This window comes from Geospiza fortis, unplaced genomic scaffold, assembly GCF_000277835.1.
Source record: "Geospiza fortis unplaced genomic scaffold, GeoFor_1.0 scaffold192, whole genome shotgun sequence".
NCBI lineage: Eukaryota > Metazoa > Chordata > Aves > Passeriformes > Thraupidae > Geospiza > Geospiza fortis.
The window spans coordinates 5,390,449-5,398,516 of NW_005054315.1; positions in this window are offsets into that span (position 1 = coordinate 5,390,449).

The following is an 8,068-nucleotide window of genomic DNA, read 5'->3' on the forward strand; positions in this document are numbered from 1 at the left end:
AATCAGTGTAGAAATCTGAGCTGTGAATGATGGATGAGCTGAAAAAAACCCAGAGAATAAACAGAGTTGTGCAATCATCACTGCACTAAAAGGGACACAATATTCAATTCACTTGTTCGGAGAAATGCTTTACTTCCTTGGCAAATCAAAGGGTCTGTGCCCTCAGCTGCACCCATGTTTTGCCTCTAAAGCCAAGAACAGAGTTTGGACCTAAAATAATTTTCTTCAGCATCCCCTCTGTTCTGAGAGCTGTATGTGCTCTGTCAGTCAATCTTGTCAGAATTTTCCAAACCATTATTTTTGCCAGAAAATGACAATTTAATGAAAATAGAAACACATCAGTTTCAATGAAATTTCCATTTGCAGTTCAAGACTCATGAAAATTCAGAGGGAAAGTCACTGGGGGCAATCCAGAAGCCACAAGTTGTCCAAGTGGAAGGGATATGGGTTTCAAGTGCCTGCTCCTTGTGAGGAAGAGTAAGAATATACACCTGAGATCTTCCACAGCTCAGAAAAGTACAGTGATGACTGGCTCTTCTGGAAGCAGGTATTCCCTTGAACCTATTGAAAAAGCTTCTGTTTCACTTTGATTAAGAGCAAAGTCTTGACATTTTCCTTTGATTCTTTTCTCTTTTTTCAAACCAAAATTCCATTTTCCAGCAAAGGGTAACATTAATTTTCCTTTTCCAAATCTCTGCTAAATGTATGGCTAAAATAAATGTTTGGGAGACAGAAGAGGGCCCATACACTGGAACCATAAATGCCTCTATCTGAGCCTTACAAACAACTGGAAAAATAAAACAATGCTTTTCAAGCTTTGATCTCCAACTTTTTCAGTAAGATTTTAGCAAGTTGACCCACCTCTTGCTATAAACTGTCTTGGTTTTGGAACAGATCTATTTCTGTCTTGGAACAAACTGCAAATTTGAAAAGGATATCAGCCCAGCAAGAAAGCTTCAGAAAATTTTAGAACATCAAAGGGGTAAGTTTGGAGGGGAGAATCAAGAGAGAAAGGCTTCCACTTCCTTCAACAAGAGCTTAGAAAACAAAAATATTAAAGTTCAATTCTGTGCAGAAAGACCTGGGTGAGACAGGGACTGCAGCAATGTCAAATGGGCAAAGGAATCAGGAAAACGGACATGATCTTACAGCCATGGTGACAGGTGCCTGGATGCCACCCAGCTTCTGACAACAGGAAGGACAAAGCTCCTCCTGTTTATAACCGGTGCTATCTACAGGAGGAGAAGATTCCCTGCACTAAATGGCCATAATATTTTTTTTTCAGGAAAAGACTAAATTTTATCACCAAATGGAAAACAGTGCTTACTGTTTACTATCTTTAAAATGCAAAATATGCTGGAAAATAAAGACTTTAATTAAAGTTGTATTTTCAATGCCTATTCCTTGTAGAAAAGTGACACCATTTCAAAACTCAGCTTTTCTCATATGCCTCTATTTGCTTTCTCATTTTTCATACAATAGCTTCTATTTAACCAATTTCAGCAACATATTTAACATCATTGCAAAGGTGACTGCAGTACAAGTTAAGAGCCAGTAAAGTCAAGAGCCCAGTAAAGTAGGATAAAATTCTATGGTATACTTGGTGTATCCAAAACAAGTGAGGAATACAAGACCAATTAGCCTAAGAGTTGTTTTCCCATATTGATGTCAGAACTCCCGCCTTTGTTATTTAAACAAACCAGATAATGTTTGCACTGTAAAGTTCTGAAGTAAAAAATACCAAAGCAAGGTAGGAACAGGTTTTGCCAACTCTTCCGCTTAACAGTGGAGGCTAAAAGTTGCTGACTCACTTTGTGACACTAATTCACTAATTGGCTAAACCTCCCTGTACTTTAATTGTGGTTTTAACTGTCTTAAAAATGTATCTGCATATTTAATGTATGATACATAGCCTGTATGTATGCAAACCACCATTAAACCACAGCAGTCTTCATGTTTCTTTACTTGTCTTAAAGCATTAGGAAAGTATGCACGATGAGAGCAGCTTTGCTCCACTGATCTATCTGCACTCCCTTGCAGCAGAGACAATGCCAGGGGGGTTTTTCAGGCTGTGTACAGCAGAAACCAAGGCAGCATTTCCCAGGCCAGATGCAAAGTTACATGAAACAGAGTAGTAAGAAACTAGCAATAACCAGCTCTGGACCAAAGAACAGCCAGCAACCAAGTTACTCCTGGGAAAGAGCCGTTGCATTTTAAATCAAGAAGAAAATGATGACCCATTTTTAAAGCATAAAATCATTCCTGTAAGAAAACTAACTTTCTTCAGCAGTTCCTACCCAGGCAAAACCAGTGTATGGGACTTCTGCAAAGGCACAATTCCACTTGAATCTGTGAATCCCATCCGCAGGAACGTTGCACATTGCCCTGGAACTGCCAATGCTGTTGGCCAGACAACACTTGCAGGAGGGACACTTGCAGGGGAAGCAGGCACTAAGGATGAATTCATGAGTGCCTTCTGATCAAGTGGTATCAGGGTACTCTTTTTTGACTTTTTGGTTATGTCTGATAAACCCTTAATTTAAGGAGATGAAGGCTGGTTGTCGTTATCAGGACAGATGGAAGGATCTTCTAGATCCCTTCAGGTACAAATGCCCTAAATCAGACTTCCACAGGGGTCAGCAGGAGTTTGGAAGGAAGTATTCCACTGTACATTGAGAAAACTCTGATTCCGAACACAATTTTTTTCTCCATTCTCCCATCTTGATGATCCAGCAGATAAGGCACATTATTTTTCTTCAAAAAGCTGCTACATAAATGTTTATTTCAGAGGTAAATAGGTATTTCTTCTTTGGAAGGAAGTATTCCACTGTACATTGAGAAAACTCTGATTCCGAACACAATTTTTTTCTCCATTCTCCCATCTTGATGATCCAGCAGATAAGGCACATTATTTTTCTTCAAAAAGCTGCTACATAAATGTTTATTTCAGTTAATCTTTTCACCCAAAGAGCCAGCTCACTTCAGTAATGCCTCCATACATCACATCCACTCAGAGTGCAGGCAGAGATTAATTCAATGTAATTTTGTGTATAAAATTTGCTCTAAAACTCATCTGTCTCCAGATATTTATTTACCTATACAGAATATCCAGGGTATTATTCCAGCACTGACTGATTTTTAATAAAAATTCCCCAAACACTACAAATTATTTTAGCTTCTTCAACTTCCACTAGAAATTGACAAGGAGTCAAGGCACATAGTACGCAATGAGTGCTGCCAGTAGTAATAAGTAACAGTAGGAAAAATGGACAGAAAGTTCCTCTGCTTCAGTAGAAAATTGGATGAGAACATTGTTCAAGTTCATCAAAGCAGTCAGGTTTTAGGAACATTTTACTGACCATGTCTTTAGGATGCTGCTAATCTTTTGCTTGTGTAGGATTTGTGATCTCGTTAACATGACAAACTGAGATTTATGACATTTGTGATTTTAGCTGCGTGACTATGCCTATAATGCTTGTTCAGTGCCATGAAAGCACTGGCTAGAGGATGACTGCTGAGGTCAGTGGGACAGAGCACCACAGGCAACAGCAGGGAGCTCCTGGCCCTGCTGATTTCGAAGTCCCAACCCTACTACTCGCTTGTTTTACAAATGCAGCTGAAGTCCACTCTTTTTCACAGTTTGGGGATGACTTCTGCAATAATGTGACAACTAGCAAAAAGCCCCCAAGCTGAAGGTAGCTCTGGTACCCTTGGCTTTTCATTTCAGCTCTTTACTGTTTCTTATGAAACTGACTTGATGAGAAGCCAGAGAGGGGACTTGCATGTATCATGGAGTAAATGGACAGGTGACTCTAGTGTTGTCAAAAGTTCATGGAAGTCCATGTTTCCTTCCCAAGGCAAATATGAGGGAAAGTAAAGAATAGGCTCTAACTCTGCTTATTGGCTTCCACATCTGAGCCAGCGCTGAAGGATAAGAATTAGTTATTAATACAGGTCAGGTCAGCAGTAAGTTAGCACTTTCTTTCAAGACCAGAGAAAACTGGAAAGAAATTGTGTCCATTATATCTTTGAGTCCCAGGGCTTCTTCAGAGATGGTGTAGCTCTCACTTGGTGGCCAGACTCTGAATTTGTAATTCATTCTGTTTCCTACTGCACCTTGCCCAGACACAAAGAACATTAGCCAGCAACTGGGCTGGCTCTTCAGACACACAGGCAACAGGACATACACAGAATTCTTCCTGACATCATCTATGCCATGCTGGCAAATGCTATTTCTTCACTTCTTTTTTCCCCTGCCAGCCCTGTGCAAGCAAAAAGAGTCCTTGGAAAAACTTTGTGCACACACAGAGCAAGGATGTAACTTTGTGCAGACATCCATCAGCAGGGATGTAACAAGCCTTGCGAGCACAGCCAAATGTGCATATACCTCTGAAACTAAACACCTCGCCAATGAGTCAGGGAGAATTTTGTCACGATGTTCCTGAAGGGCAGAGAAACAGCTTGCTTGGGAGAGGAGGCAATTCTGCCAATCATCTGCCATGAGATGATGAGAAAAAGAAACCAGGCCACTCTCTCTCCTAAGGGAGAGCTGTTAATTGAGGTCTGTAGGTTCCAATCCTAAATCCACATAGGCAACTGAACAACTGCAACGCTGTAATGCCTCTGATGTGTGCAGAAACCAGCAACAGTATCTTCAGCTTATGAAAAATCTGCTCGATGACTAGAAGCAAAATGCAGGTCTACACTAACAAAAATCATGGCATGTGATAACTGCAGGTCCCTCCTGGTGCAGCCAGGCCAAAAGAGCCTCACCCAGAGGCAGCACTGCTGGAGATTCACCACCTCACTGCTAAACGGACCAGACTGAAGCATGTTTCTTCCTTCCCACCCCAAGGAGGGAAAGCACACTTCCCCAAGATGTTTGAGGGTTTGCAGAAGGCAGTGGGAACCCACCTAACAAGTTCCCTTTGGAAGTGATAACAGAAAAATACCTCAGGGAACCATGAGAAGTGGGAGGTGCACAGTCTATGGACACACAGAGCTTACTCATTCATGTAACGTTAATAGCAGCTATTTGTTCAACACCAAAAAAGTTCTGAAATAAAATTACAATTACTTGGGTGAAAGTCAGATTTGGTAGAGTCAAGAGAAAAATTCTCTTTTCCATCAGTGGAGTCATATTAGCTAAGAATATATTCTGAAAAGGTTAAATAAACTTGTGCCTGGGTTTTAAGGATCTTTGTGTACTGTACCTGCCAGTTTAAATGATGACTGCAAAGATCTGTTATAAAACTTTTTCCAGGAGAGGCAAAAGCTTTCTCTGTGCCACTGTTTTTAATATACTGTGACTCTTGCTCACAGTAAATTAGGTTATTTATCCCTTTTATTTATATGCACTGCTCTAACACAGTAACAAACCAAAGTGATAGATACATCCATACCAGTCATCAAACTCAATAACAAAGCAACAGCAACTGTGTGTAACTTTACCCTATTGCCATCAATTTATATAAAAGACAAATTCTTCAAGCTGCAAACATGTGAAAGTAAATTCTTTACCATTCTAGACTTCCAGCTATTACTATGTCCTCTGATCTAAAATCCTTCCCCAGGCAGCTCCCACATCATGGAGACCTGATGTTGATCTCACAGACCTTATCCCAATTCACCTCTGGCTTCCAGAGAAGCTGTTCTTTATTATTCTACTGAAACTGAAGGCAGAATCAGGCCAGTGATCAGAAATACACAGGATGCAGAGTTCTTCCATTTTGGAGTTCAGAGTCTAAGCCAAAAGCAGAATGTCAAAGGCTGAAGCAAACCTTATTGGATTGCAGAATAACTCCTTCTGCCTTCTGCAGATAAATTTTACATTTAGATGCATAGGGGAGACTCCCACTGCAGCCAATAAAAATTATGCTCATCCAGCATTATTTATCACCAATCCAACTGCCCATTCTGTAAGTGCTTGGCTAAGAAAAGGGGAGTCTTCAGGCAACAAGCATTCCTGATACTGTGTTTAAAATGTCTCAGATTCTCACGTAGAATCTCTCACGCAGAAGCTTTATCAGCTCCCCTGAAATACTCACCTAATTTATGCTATTCATTTACATTCTATTCCAAATTGAAGTTCTATTTCACTGGCATATTAAAATGAGCATACTAAAGAGTGGTGCATTTTAAAATAGTAACAGATGGATATGTCTGTAGAGTTGTACAGATTTAGATTCCTACTTTAATTATATAATTTTAAAAAATTGAGTAAGCAGTATCCACCTTTCACTTTGTTTCTTGAAACACGTGCTTATAGTTTATTCCATGAGCCAGCATGCAATATAATATCATTTTGTAGACAGATGCAGCAAGTCTAGGCACAAAAAATAAAATTACTGGGAAAATATCCTAGGCACAAAAAATAAAATTACTGGGAAAATATCCATCCCTTAACTGCTAACTATCTTTATAAATTTAGATTTTTGAATTAATGCTATACAGGACTATTCCGCAAGCAGCACTGTTGTCCAAAACCACCAGTTTGTGGATATATCTACATCACAGTGTCCCTGAATAGAATTTTTGCTGTCTTTATCTATGTAAGACAAGCTCTCTTATCACGCTGATAAACAAGGATTTTTGTTCTTTTGAATTAGCTCTAAGTTTGAAATTTCTTTTCAAAATGTCCTAAACTGGGGGAAAATATGGTCTTTTTATTCATTAATTGCTTTGCTATTAATGAAATTCCTCAAAATGGAATAAGTGCATGAACTTACCTAGAATTTAGAAACATTATTTGCTTTTATCATCATTTATCATTGTTATCATTTCAAACAATCATATTTTTTAACCTGTTAACCTATTCTTGATTGTGCTTTGCTTCTCATATCCTTATGATGCCACCTCTTAATTTAGGAAATGGCACCTTTTTTCCTTTAGTTCTGATGGCTTTTACTTCGCCACTTGTTTCGCAGCTTAGAAGGCGTGCCTTTTGCAGGCATGCTGCTCCGATCAGCTTACACCTTACAAATATGGGCACAAAGAAGCTTCAGTCTCAGATGCATTTACACAGATGCTTATCTTGGAGCACAGACTCGGCACAAAAAAAAAGGTTATCTGTCATTATCCTAATTATTTGTAAGTGACGACTTAGACTATCTGCAAGGTAAACTACTATTAAATTTGAACCAAAAGTAAAATATGCTTTAAGGTACTTCTAGCCTTTCAGCAAGCTGAGAAAGCACACCAACGACTGCACGGAAAACATTTCCCTTTTCCCGCACCGCTGGACAGGCACTGAAAGTCCCAGCGGAACGATCAGTGCCGTGTGGGTCCGGCGGCGGGACCGCGCATTTACCGCGCTCCGGCAGCATCTCTCTGATCTCTCCTTTCCTTTGTGATCGTTGATCCAACAGCCCTGTTTCGCATTGTTTTTCTACCCGCTTTATTAGCGAGTTAATGTGTTTCTTCTCAGGAGACCTTTAAGCTTAAAATATTTCTTTAATTAACGGAGCCTAATCTTAAAGAGCCAAAGCCGGCTGCGGCGCTTCCACACGGCTTGAGTGCGGGAATCCCACCGCCCCGGCTCACGGGGGATGCTGAGGAAAGGACCACGCCTTCAACTTGCCGGACCGGTCACAGAGAGAGCCGGCGACCCCGGCCGGCTCCCGGAGTCCCGGGGGAGCCGGAACGCTCCAGGGCTCTCCGAGCTCGGTAGGCGGGGGTCACAGAGACAACGCGAGAAAGCTGCCAGCCCCTCGCCCGCGCCCCTCCTACCCTTCCCTGCCGCTTTGAACTTCTCCAGCACAGATCCCGAAGGTGCAGCGCGGCCCCAGCACGCCGCGCCACGCCAGGGGATTTTTAAGGTCAAAATGTCCTTAATTTTTACATGTATCAAAATATATCTGGTATTCCTCAGGAAATACTGCCAAAAACACACCAGAAAAATTTCCCTGGTTCCAAAAGGCAGATTCAGTTCTTCTGGCTTTCCATTCTAATTTGAAATGCAGGCCTAGCAGTGGGCAGTGATTTCTTTTCTGATCAGGTTTTGATGTTTCCATGGTAGGTGACTGGGGACTCAAAACTTCCCTGCCACAAAATGGCTGACAGCAAGGTG